This window comes from Rhinopithecus roxellana, chromosome 1 (assembly GCF_007565055.1).
Source record: "Rhinopithecus roxellana isolate Shanxi Qingling chromosome 1, ASM756505v1, whole genome shotgun sequence".
NCBI classification, from domain to species: domain Eukaryota; kingdom Metazoa; phylum Chordata; class Mammalia; order Primates; family Cercopithecidae; genus Rhinopithecus; species Rhinopithecus roxellana.
Window position 1 is genome coordinate 188,775,448 of NC_044549.1, and position 12,569 is coordinate 188,788,016.

Consider the following 12,569-nt stretch of genomic DNA (forward strand, 5'->3'; position numbering starts at 1 on the left):
AGGCTGATGTCTGAAAGATGAGTGCCATTAGTAAGGTGCCTAAGGGGCTGGGGAAGGGGCCAGTGATGGGAAGAAGCAGGGAACAGCATCTGCAGGAGAGCTTGCTGCTTAACTGCTGCACCTCCGGGCATTTCCGTCCACTCTTCTATCAACATTGTGGCTATATGACTGACAGGAGACAGGCATTTGGGTTGCAGAGAGGGGTTTTGGAGAAGGGTAAGTGATGGAGTAGATGGACTAGTGTGTTTTGTTTTCCTGTTTGTTTCCTTTTCCTTTTTTTTATCTTGAATATATTTTTGTATCTTAAAAAATTATTTAATTATTTTTAACACTTTTGTGGGTACATAGTAGGTGTATATATTTATGGGATTCATGAGATGTTTTGATACACGGATGCAAACTGAAATGAGCATATCATGGAGAATGGAGTATCCATCCCCTCATGAGCATTTATCCTTTGAGTTTCAGTCAATCAAATTACATTCTTTAAGTTATTTTAAAATATACAGTTAAGTTATTGACTATAGTCACCTTCTCGTGCTGTCAGATAGTAGGTCTTACTCATTCTTTCCATTTTTTATATCCGTTAACCATCCCCACCTCCCCCTACCAACCCCCTACCACCCTTCACAGCCTTTAGTAACCATCCTTCTACTCTCTGTATTTATGAGCTCAATTGATTTGATTTTTAGATCCCACAAATAAGTGAGAATATGCAATTTTTGTCTTTCTGTATTTGACTTATTTCACTTAACATAATGATCTCCAGTTCCATCCATGCTGTTGCAAATAACTGGATCTCATTCTCTTTTATAGCTGAATAGTACTCCATCATGTTATGTACCACATTTGCTGTATCCATTTATCTGTTAGTGGACACTTAGGTTACTTCCAAATCTTAGTTATTGTAGACAGTGCTGCAACAAACATAGGTGTGCAGATATCTTTTCAATACATTTGATTTCCTTTCTTTGGGGTATGTACCTAGCAATGGGATTGCTGGATTAAATGGTAGCTAATTTTTTAGTTTTTTTGAGGAATCTCAAAACCGTTCTCCATAGTAGTTGTATTCATTTACATTCCCACCAACAGTGTTCAAGGGTTCCGTTTTCTCCACATCCTCGCCAGCATTTATTATTGCCTGTCTTTTGACTATGGGCCATTTTAACTGGGGTGACATGATATCTCATTGCAGTTCTGAATTGCATTTCTCTGATGATCAGTGATGTTGAGCACCTTTTCATATGCCTGTTTGCCATTTGTAGGTCTTCTTTTAAGAAATGTCTATTCAAATATTTTGCCCATTCTTTGATCGAATTCCTAGAATTTTTTTCCTGTAGAGTTGTTTGAGCTCCTCATAGAATCTGGTCATTAATCCCATGTCAGAGGGGTAGTTCGCGTAGATCTTCTTCCATTCTGTGGGTTGTCTCTTCACTTTGTTGATTGTTTCCTTTGCTCTGCAGAAGCTTTTTTAACTTGATGTGATCCCATTTGTCCATGTTCACCTTGGTTGCCTGTGCTTGTAGGGTGTTGCTCAAGAAATCTTTGCACAGACTAATCAGTGTCCTAGAGATTTTCCCCAATGTTTTCTTTTAGCTGTTTTCATAGTTTGAGGTCTTATATTTAAGTCTTTAATTCATTTTGATTTGATTTTTGTGTGTGGTAAGAGATAGGGTCTAGTTTCATTCTTCTGCATATGGATATCCAGTTTTCCCAGCACCACTTAATGAAGAGACTGTCTTTTCTGCAGTGTATGTTTTTGAAACACTTGTCAAAAATAAGATCACTATGGATGTGTTACTGTTGGTTTTTATCAGAGATATGGTGAGGTTTCCAATGCAGACTGTGAAGTAAGTAGATCAAATTGTCTAGAGAGATTCTGTGAGGCAGTGGACATAATAACCAGAGTTCACCTGGCAAAGGCACAATGTAGGTCTCCTTGGGGAGGGCCCCTTCCCCACCTTCCATGGAGCCCAGCCAGTCTGGACCCCTGTGGCCTGGGTGTTCCCTGGGCAGGTGAAGAGGGCCAGTCCTGGCCACATGAGCAGCAGGCATGGACAGTGGGGCCCCAGTAGGAGTGGAAGCCCAGGGAGACCTGTGTGGAAATGTGAAGAACCTGTCTGGGGCCTCTGAAAACTAAGGCATTCAGAGGAGGACTCATTTCTGATGAGTTCTTGGTTGGTGAAGGTTGGTATTTAGAGTAAAATGTGACCTCACTTTCAGCCACAGTGTAAGACAAGTATTATTATTTGGTTACTCTCGTTTTAGTAACAAGGCTCTGCTGGTGGACAGTGCTTGAGAAAGCTGTGTTCCTTCTCTGCATTCCCCAGTGCCAGTGTCTGTCTCTGACCTGAGACTCTGCATCCCTGGTTGCAGCAGCCACCTCACACAGGCTGAACCAGGCAGGCAAGGAGCAGGGACCTTCTACCTGCTGGGAGGTTTGGTGAATCTTCCACCCTTGGTGAGCTTCTAGGGAAATTCAGCCCTTTTCTCAGGCTCTAGATCCAGAAGAAAATATTATGATAACAGTATGTCATCCCTTGTCAAATTCCAAGGCTTTTGCTCCTCAGGCTCTCAGCCTCCTTGGGTTTCTAACAACCTCATCACCAAATGCCAACAAAGCGCTCCATGTCTAATGCATGGGTGGGGCTCACACACAGGAGCCCTTTGTGACAACAGAAAGAGGCTGGCTGACTGGCTGCCCAGGTGGGCACCCCTAGGCAAGGAAGAAGGATGTTTCTCAGGCAAGATTTATGAGCTCTGCATTCTGTTAAGAGAACCTGAGGTAGTAAGTGGCAATTGGGCTGCCATGATATTTTTAATGTAATTTTTTTAATTATAATTTTTTATCTTCATTTGAAAATAATTAAAATAATAAACTCAATAAAAATTTCCTGTAGTTCAATTAATGCAGTATTGTCAATATTACATTGTTTTTTCCTTTCAATGCATAGTCATTTGAGCATTATGTTCTTTTTCCACTAAACCTTATGTCATATTTATTTCCCCACATCATAAAACCTCACTGACCCCCTCAGTGGCTGCATAACATCCCCTTCTATAGGTGTATCCAAATGTGCTTGACTGTGTCCTTGTAGTTAGATAGGGCCATGTGATTATCATATGTCAGCATGCTTCTGTTGTTCTTTTTAATGCAATGGCAATTAGTACAAAAGTCTTTGAATTTTGGTTACCTTTCTCTGGAGTCTATTTACTGGGCCAAAGTCTATGGTCATTTTGAAAACTGAGATACATTTTGCCAAGCATCTTGCTAACCATTCGTGACAGTATACTCTCCTAGCCCTGTCAGAGAGCCACCTCTCCCACCTTCACACGTGGGAAACTGGGGATCTCAGTGTATTCAACAGACTCTGGAGATTTAGACTGTATTTCCTGTAGAAGTGAGAATTTGATTTCAGCTTGAGACTCTTGTTCAGTGAAATGGAAAATCCTGCACTCTAGTACCACCTAGGAAAATGGTCCTTTCATTTAAAAAAAAAAAAAAAAAAAAAAAAAAAGTTTTGAAGCTGTGTGCAATTGATAGCTTAAAAAGAGATTTACATAACTAGAATATGAAAAAGTACACATAAGCCATCTTTACAAAAAAATTGAAAAATATGGGCATGAAAAGCTGTACCCTTCAATTGTGAATGTTTTTCAAAGCCATAAAAGTAAAGATTCTTCAAGAACCACTGCTCCATCTTTACACTAATAATACATTTGTCAAGAGATTTAAAAAATTGCCTGGCAGATGCTCATGTTTATTGTACATAAGAGAGAAGCATTTCTGTACATCCAAGAGAAGGTGCCCTGGTTGGCTGAGTTCATCGATCTTGGAAGGATTGTCTTTCAGAAGGGCTGCTTTGAAGTGCCTGGTTTCTGTATTTTTCCAGCATTGGTTCTGCTGGATGTGTTTCTGTTTGGGAACTGAGAAGGATGTGAGCTGAGGGTCTTTAGGGTTGAAGGGACTGGGAGAAAGCTGCAGCTGAGCCTGGGGTGGGTCCAGGCTTCTGAACACCACATAGTTCACTTCAACTTTGGCTGCTGACCCACGGCCCGCCCCCCAGAGAGCCAGGGTAAAAGGAAAGGAGGGCTTGGCATAGGCTCTAAAGAGGTGGTGCCCAACACTAGCAAGATTGGAGACTTGGTGGGTAATGGAGGCTCTCCTGACGGCATGAGGGAACCAGACAGAATAGGGTGGTTTCCTCTCACAGCATGGGGAAGGCTGAAGGCTGCCAGGAATGGAATGTGATGTCTCAGAGGCCTGAGCCAGCCATCTCTCCAGTGCAGTCTGCTCAGCAAGCTGTCTTTACATGTTGCCCTTAACTAGTGGCACCAGTTCTCCTGGCTGGCAGGTGAGAGGCCAGGGAGGAGGGCCTGACATAAGCCTGGGCTTCAGCGAGGAGCTGCCTGCAGTTTCCCAGTTGCTATCAGAATAAGGCCCCAAAGTCTCTGCCAATGTGCGTGACTTTGAGGTCTGCCAGATAGATGAGAAGCTTTTCTTAGGTCAGAGTCAGTCATCACAGTGTTGATTTGGGGCCAAATTATATCCCCTCTGTCATCAGGAAACTGGAAAGAACTTCATGAGCAAGACAAAATTTGAGAACAGATTTCTAGTTCTTTCATTTGACATTTATTGAGAATGTCTAGGGGACTAAAAAGGTTAAAAATGTATGGAACAATTGAAGCCAGTTTTACGTGCAGTTTCAGCATTCACATTTGTCCACAGACATTTCAATTCAGGTGGGTGGGGGATGTGCACACATACACAGCACACACGTGCACATGCAAACACACACGTGCATGCATGCGCACACACACACACATACAGCAGCCATGTCTCGAATCCTTTCCATTTTAATGCCTAGCAGCCTATCCTTTGGCAGCTGGTTGGGCTAAGCAGATGATTGATAAGTAAGGTGTACCATCCTATGTGGGAACTGGAGTGTGCATGTCTATATGTCTGGGTGTATATCTGTGTGTATATGCGTCCTGATTTTCATACATCTGATTGCTCACTCATTTCATAGATATTTGTTGGGCACCTTTTATATGCCAGGCATTGAATAGTGATGTACAAGTCATGCTCCTGAGTGGGAACGGGACATAAAGGAATAAGTAAATTCTCAGGGAGAGTCTGGGGTAGAGATTGGGGAGACTCATCAAGGTGAGGCCAGTACCAATAAGGGCTCCTTTACAAAGTCACCTGTGAGGTGAGACCTGGATGAAAAGAAGGACCAGTCCTAGGAAGGGCAGGGACCGAGTACACAGGCAGAGGAACAGCGACAGTCACAGCCTCGAGGCTTCACTGAGGATATAGCACAGAGATATGGATCCTTGCCCCGCTTTCCTTTTGTAGTTAATTATCTCTTCTTAGTAGGAATTAAAAAGTAATAAAATACTCTTGTGAAAATAAAACAGTAAATGGAAAAGGGTCAGGAATAAAGGAAAAGAGAGGATTCCTTATATTTGTAATTGAGTGCAGAGAATTCCTGTTTTGTTTCTTTTTAAATGGTGCCTGTGTGTAAGCGTTTTTAATTGGAGAAGAAAAAGCCACATAATTTAATGCTCAAAAATGTGTGTACCTATTATGTGTCAGACACAGGGATAAGTGGTTTGCATTTATTGTCTCATAGAAACCCTATATACAACTCTACAATTGGTCACGATATCGTGAATGTTTGCATGAGTAAACATAGAGGGAAAATACGGCTTGCTCACAGTACACGATACCAAGTGGCAGAGCTGGAATTCACACCCAGGTCTGACTCCAAAGCCTTGATTCCTAGCAGTTATGCTCGGTGGACTCCTTTGGGGGCAATTAATTAATGTCCCCATTCGACAGAAGAGGAAAGTGAGGCTCAGAAATGTTAAAGAATATGCCCAAGGTTGCTCAGCTGGTAAGGCAGGACCAGCTGCATAATTTGTGGGTCCCAGTATAAAATGGAAACAAGGGGCCCTTTGTTTAAAAATTATTAAGAAAGTTAAGACAGCCACAGCAGAGCGTTCAGCCAAGATGGGGCCCTTCTGAGCATGAAACTGGTTGTACAGCCAGGGTTGAAGTTCCGGTCTCCCTGACTCCTCACCAGCCCCGCCTCCTTCCAGCTGAATTTCCAACCTGATAGTTGTAGACCCATAATAGCAATTGATGAAATGTAAAAAGAATATGAATTCCTAAAAGCAAGAAGCAAGACATTCTTTTCTGGTTTTGACTTAGAAGTTGTCCAGCCTGGCACAAGTGCTGGCTCTGCACCAACTGGCTGTGGGAACTTCAGAAAGTGACTCTCTCTCTCCCCAGTCCGGTTTCCTCTCCCATAAAGGGGGATAACATTCTCTCATGGAAGTTTCAGTACCTGCCCTAGGAGATCCAGGAATAGTCCTTTCCTTGTCTCTCCTGAGAGCAGGATTTGTGACAAGGAACCAAAATTTGGAAGCCTAATAAAATAGCCCATGTTTCTTAACCACTCATTGTATGTCAGGTACTCTGCTAAGCATTTCACATTTATCATCTTACTTAGTCATCTCAACATCCCCACGAGATGTAGTTGTGCTGTTTTCCCACTTTGCAGATGAGAAAATTGAGGCACGGAGAGGTTAAGTAATTTGTCCAAGGTGCAGCATCTGGTAAGCAGAGAAGACAGGGCCTGGAGCTAGACATCTGACCCCTCACTTTCAGTCTCTGCACTCTGTTGTCTAAGTGACACCTTGGCCCTACCCACTGTTGGGTCCTGAGGAACTCATCCCTAGAGGCCATGCAGAGACCGGAGAAGAGGCGAATCTCAGAAGTCAGCTTCTGTCACTCCTTTCCACAAAGGCCTTGAAGAGTCTGTTTCTGATGCTCTAAATAACCCACTCCCTGGCCCAGCATCCAAGGTCCTTGTCATCTGGCCCCAAAGTGCCTCACCCCACACCAGGGCCCCATGAAGCCCTCCTGAGCCTCACATATGTCTGCACCTTCTGAGGCATGGCAGCTGCTGGGAAATGGAAGTACTATTCACATCATTTCCATCTGAATGGCACCACTTGAACCTAGAGCTGTACAAACACAAGGCCCTGAAGAAGACACCCTGGAGTTCTCTTCTAGTTCGGCATTCCCCTCATTCTGCAATGCTGTATTAACTATGTCTGTTATTTTCTAGTATATATTCTGATGTTTTGACATCTGGGGGCCTTACTGACCCTGGAGGGACTGCTCCTCTTGGGATTGGCTGATTCTCAGAGATCCTAAACATCTCACCCTCTCACTTCTTATATGCACTCCAGCCAATCTGGAGCCCACACCCCCAAACATCCCTTTTTGGGGCTCTCACACTCTGGGACACCATTCACCTGCCCTAATCACCCCAGGGTCAGGTACCAGACAACTATGCCCAAGAACTAGCTGGAATTATTCAAACTAGCGAATATTAAAATGCTTGCCCTGCCTTACTTGTTTCTTCCCATGGAAGCCACAGTAAAGCCTTGTGCCCACAGTTTCTCACCCTCCTTCTGCCTCCTGGCTGACACTGGTTCTCCTCTGCCCCCTCCCCTGCCTGTGGTGTGGCATGCTCCCTGAATCTGAATCTGTCCAGTTGCAGGGTTAACACTCTTAAATTTTACTAAATAGAATTGAACTAAACTTCAGTGAATCGAAGTTAGTTCCCTCTGGTGTGGCCCTGTCAGTGGTGACACCTGCATGGATTGATCGAGGGGTGGCTATCAGGAGTATTCTGCTGTTCTGGAAATGAACACCAGGACTAGCCCAGCTGCTGAATGATGACTTTGAAGCAGTCTGGATACTTCACACCCACACTAAACATCCTATGTATGGCTCCTTACTGGTCCTGCAATTAAATCCAAACCTCTTCCCCAGCATTCATCATCTGACCTTCATTTACCTATGCAGCCCATCTCTGCTTCCTGACCTGCCCCCAATTCAGATGCACTGGATGGTCAATGGAGATGACGGCACTCACTGCTGAGCAAAGGTACCCTCCTAGCTTCTTCCAGTAGGAGAGGAAGACCCTTGGTGCCCAAATCAAAGCCACCCATCCCTTAGAGAAAGTCCTAAAAGATGGCAGATAGTGAATGCTTGCAGATCTGGCTGCAATGTCAGCTGTCTGAACAGTTCCTGTTCTGGGGTACCCCATTCCCATCCCTCTCACTCCCCAGAATCCCAATATCCAGCCACTCACTTTGTGCTGAACCCAGCAATTTCCTAGAAATCCTGATGCATCTCCAGCCATTGGAAGCTGAGACCAGGAAGAACCAGAGGCTCCTGTGCGTGCACATTGAAGGGAGGAAGCACGTCTTTGCCACACCTGCCTCTTTCCCTTTTATTCTTCTGCATCGTTTTTGACCACAGAATTGGGACAATGGACTGAACGTCTTAGATTACAAGAGTCCCAAAGCCTATGCTTTCCAGAAATCTCTTAGATTAGCTTTATTCCCTCTCTTGGCATCTAATATAAAACTTCCAAGTGGTTAATGTTCTCCTGATAAGAAAACATAAGATACTCAAATGTAGAGGTAGTTATAATAAAATCATCATCTTTCTAAATTCTTAATCCACAAAGAAGGGGTTTAAATCCCAATAGCTTTTTCAGGAATACTTACAGGGTAGTTTAGGCCCAATTATTAAAACAGTGGGCAGGCTGCTCCCTTTCTCTTCACTTAAGAAAAAAATTGAACCACAATTCATAAAGTAGTCTCTAGGCCCTTTATAAACTAAAAAGATTTTGTGTCCAAGCAGGACAGTTCAGAGAAGTTTGAGACACTCATGAACCAATGGGTGGGATATTTCCATACCGAGCCTTCGTGGGAAGGTCTCTGTGTTAGGCCCTTAGCCTGGCATATCTCGTGCTACCATAAGCCCAGGAGGGGATATAATTTTCCCCAATCTGCAGATGAATCAGTGGAGGCTATAAGATGACGGCAGCTTTGTTAGATTCGCATGACTCACATTTGGCAGAGCTGAGATTCAAGCCTGGATTTCTGCAGTCTTCAGTGTCAAAGCAAACCTCCAGCCCATAAGCTGCCCTCAAGGTCAGACACTGATAAAACTGACAATACTTCTTGATCTTTTGCCAACATTGGGATTATCACTGTTTTGGTTTTAAATATCAGCATAAATTGAATGTCAAACATGAATCTGTAAAAAGTATAGTTGTCTCAGTTCTGGCAAATCCTCAGAATAATGGAGGAGCTTTTGTAAAAATAGCTGTGTGGCCTGTAATCCCAGTAGTTTGGAAGGCCGATGTGAGTGGATCACCTAAGGTCAGGAGTTCGAGACCAGCCTAGCCAACATGGTGAAATCCCATCTCTCCTAAAAATACAAATATTGGCTGGGTGTGGTGGCAGGTGCCTGTAATCCCAGGTACTAGGGAGGCTGAGGCAGGAGAATTGCTTGAACCCAGGAGGCAGAGGTTGCAGTGGGCGGAGATAGCACCATTGCACTCCAGCCTGGGTGACAAGAGCAAAATTCCATCTCAAAAAAAAAAAAAAAGAAAGCTATGTGGCCTTGGGTAAGTCACACCAATTGTTAGCCATGGTTTTATCATCTGTGCAATTAAGGTAGCGCTCCCCCACTGGGTCCCTGAAAGGATTAAGTGAAAGGATAGGTGTAAAAGTGCTTGACACCTTGTCGATGCTTAGTCATTGATTTCCTCTTATTTCTTGCAATAAGTGTTATTGAATAAACGATAATTTACCAATAATATATCTATTGGACGTAGTTCTTATGTTTGTTGCTGAAATGACTCTGCATGTAATCCCCCCAAAATCCGAGGTGGTAGATACAAACTTTATAGAAGATGAAACTGAGGCTTACAGAGCATAAGTGATTTGCCCAAAGTTACACAGTAAGTGGTAAGCGTGGGATTTAAACTCAGGTATGCGGAATTAAACATTCACGCTTTTAAGAATCATGCTATCCTACCCTCCAGGACATAAGGAGGGACGGACACATCGAGTGGTAAAGGCTGAACTTGATGACTTGCCTTTTGCTCTCTTAACCCCACCCCAACTCCTTCTTGGAAAATGGAAGATGTTTGTATGAGCATCTCACTCTCTCAAGGACACTGTGCTCAGAAAGCTTCATTGATTTCTTTTACTATATGGTTGCAATTTTGCCTGCTCCTCATAAACCCTCAAAAACAAGCCTCTTGAGGCCACCAAAGCAACTGGCAATTGTGATGTTCCTAAAACTCTTTTATACCTGATTTCTCCCTGGTGGCCAGAGAGGGCCCTGCCCTCCCAGCTAGGGGGTGAGCGAGAGGATGAAGACCCTAGAGGATTGTGCTTCCTGGCTTTTCCCTTCACGATTTACTTGCTTGTTTATTTGAACTCCTTTTCAAAAGATTTGAGGTGGAATTTCTCATCATAGATAACTACCAAAATATCTAGATGAGAAAGAGATGCCTGCAGCCTCTGCCGAATAAAGGAAATCAGTGAGTTGGGTGTCTTGGATTTCTCCAGAGAAGAGGCTTCCAGAGACCGTGACCAGAGGGGAGGTATTGTGAGAGGGCTCTCCTGAACTAGCAGAAACAGGAGAACCTCAAGACTGGTGCTGCAGGGTGCACACCAAGCTCCTGCTTCCAGCACAAAACTGCTTTCTCCATTTTCAATTTACAGAAAGGGAGTTTATGGGGGGTTTGGGAAGAGAGGAGAGAGAGATGGTTCTATATAGAGAAGGGATAGATGGTTCAGCAGGAGTGAAGATACAGGCAGGTGGGGTCAGTACCAGAGAAGCTGCAAACAAGCCATGGATTCTGTCTGCAGCTCAAGACGTACTACCAAGGCAGCAATCAAGGTTAGATGTCTGGGACTGCCCAGATCCGCCCAGCAAATATTTCCTATCAAAAGATAGCCTGTAGGATTCTGTCACAGTTTCTACCACTAGTGAGCATCTACTCTGTGCCAGGCACTGACTAGCATGATGGGGCCTCAGAGGCACCATGAAGCTTGGAGTCTAATGCTACAGTCTAATGTTGAAAATACTGCAGAAGCATGGAGGAGAGAGGGCACCGACCTAGACTGGAGAAATCCCAGAAGGCCACATGGAGGAGGTGGCAAGAGAGATGGTGATAGAAAGGGAGCCTCAAGTAGAAGAAACAGCACATTCAAATACACAGTGGCACGAAACATTTTGTACCTAGGACACTACACAGTTGGCCATGTGTGTGGAGGGCTTCCTATAGCACTATGACTTTAGATCCACCAGACAAAAAGCCACCTTTTGCTCCAGTGGTTTGTCCTTAAGATTGCACTTGAGGCTTTTGGAGCATGGGCTGCAGCAACTTCATGATCTCATCCTCTGGGAGGGGATGGGCTAATCCAGATACAGCTCCTAAAGACTATGAGGAAAATAACATAGAATTGGGGATGTTCTCCTTTACAATTAGTCACTCTCATCCAAACATCCTCTTATTGTAAGTACCCTAGGGATGAATCTCACAACCGTAATGTGCACTCTCTTCCTGTGAGACACTCTGAGAAAACCCCGTAAAGGGCAACTGGTGACCATGGGGGCTCAGAGCTAAAGTCAGATTGCAAAGGTACCTGCAATGTGTCAAAGTTGTGATGGATGGGGGCAGACTGTCTTCTTCCTTGCCAGGCAACAACATTGATCACTCTCTACTGCATGCAATGCACACATTTTCACACTCAGTCCCTACCTCAATACTGTAAGGTCAGTGCTATGGTTCCCATTTTCTTGATGAGATGCCTGAGGCTTGGAGACCTTCAGTAACCTGCTCAAGAACTTTCTGACCTTACAAAGACAAGCCAAGATTGTTGTTGCATCTGCTTCACACATGCTTCCCTGAGGCTTCCCCCAATGCATTTGTCCTTGATATTCAGGCCTCAGCTCAGAGGTTAACTCTCAAGCTAAAGGAGCCCCTCACTATCACTGGCTTTTCCTTTCATAGCACTTACTCCTCTCTGTTAGAGCAGCACAGGCTTATTCATCACCTGCCTCTCTCCCTAGGCTCCTGACTTGTTCACTGCTGTACCCTTTGTACTCCAAGCAGAGCCTGGCACATAGAAACAAACCCTGAACAAATGGTTGCTCAGTGAACAAAGCCATCTGGCTAGCCCCAAAGCCCAGCCTCTTCCAAGATACTGGTATCACATGGTGGTGCCAATGGCCCACTGGGAACTGAGGAGTCTTCTGGTAACCGCAGCCTGATACCGAGTCCCACAATGAAGGACTTTCTGAGTTTCTCATGGGTGAGGTCAGGCAACTTTATAGATTTTTATTTCTACTTCAGCAAAGGGATATCATCTAGCAATGTTGTATATGACAAACATTTGGGATTAGTAAACTAATAGCACCCATAGTTCACATTGCTTGACGACTCAGAATCACTCTTCTGCACATAAATCTGGCTGAGGATGGCTGCACAGCCATCTCAGATATGTGTCCTCACAGAGCATGGGATGCCCGCTGTGGCAGGCAAACACACGTCATCAGTCACTGGGAGCTTGCCTGGAGTCCGCTCTGACTTTCAGGTGCTGCTGTTATTGTATCAGTCAATTCCTCTGTACACTCACTTGTAGAGTTTGTATGTGTTGATTGCTCTGTTCTTGCA

At 44.2% G+C, this 12,569-nt stretch overlaps 1 protein-coding gene across 1 annotated transcript in view; it reads left to right on the forward strand.

Annotated features, from left to right (window-relative positions):
• Nucleotides 1–12,569, forward strand: part of CLSTN2 (calsyntenin 2) — a 625,300-nt gene that overhangs the window by 498,867 nt on the left and 113,864 nt on the right. The gene's annotated exons all lie outside the window — the stretch shown is intronic.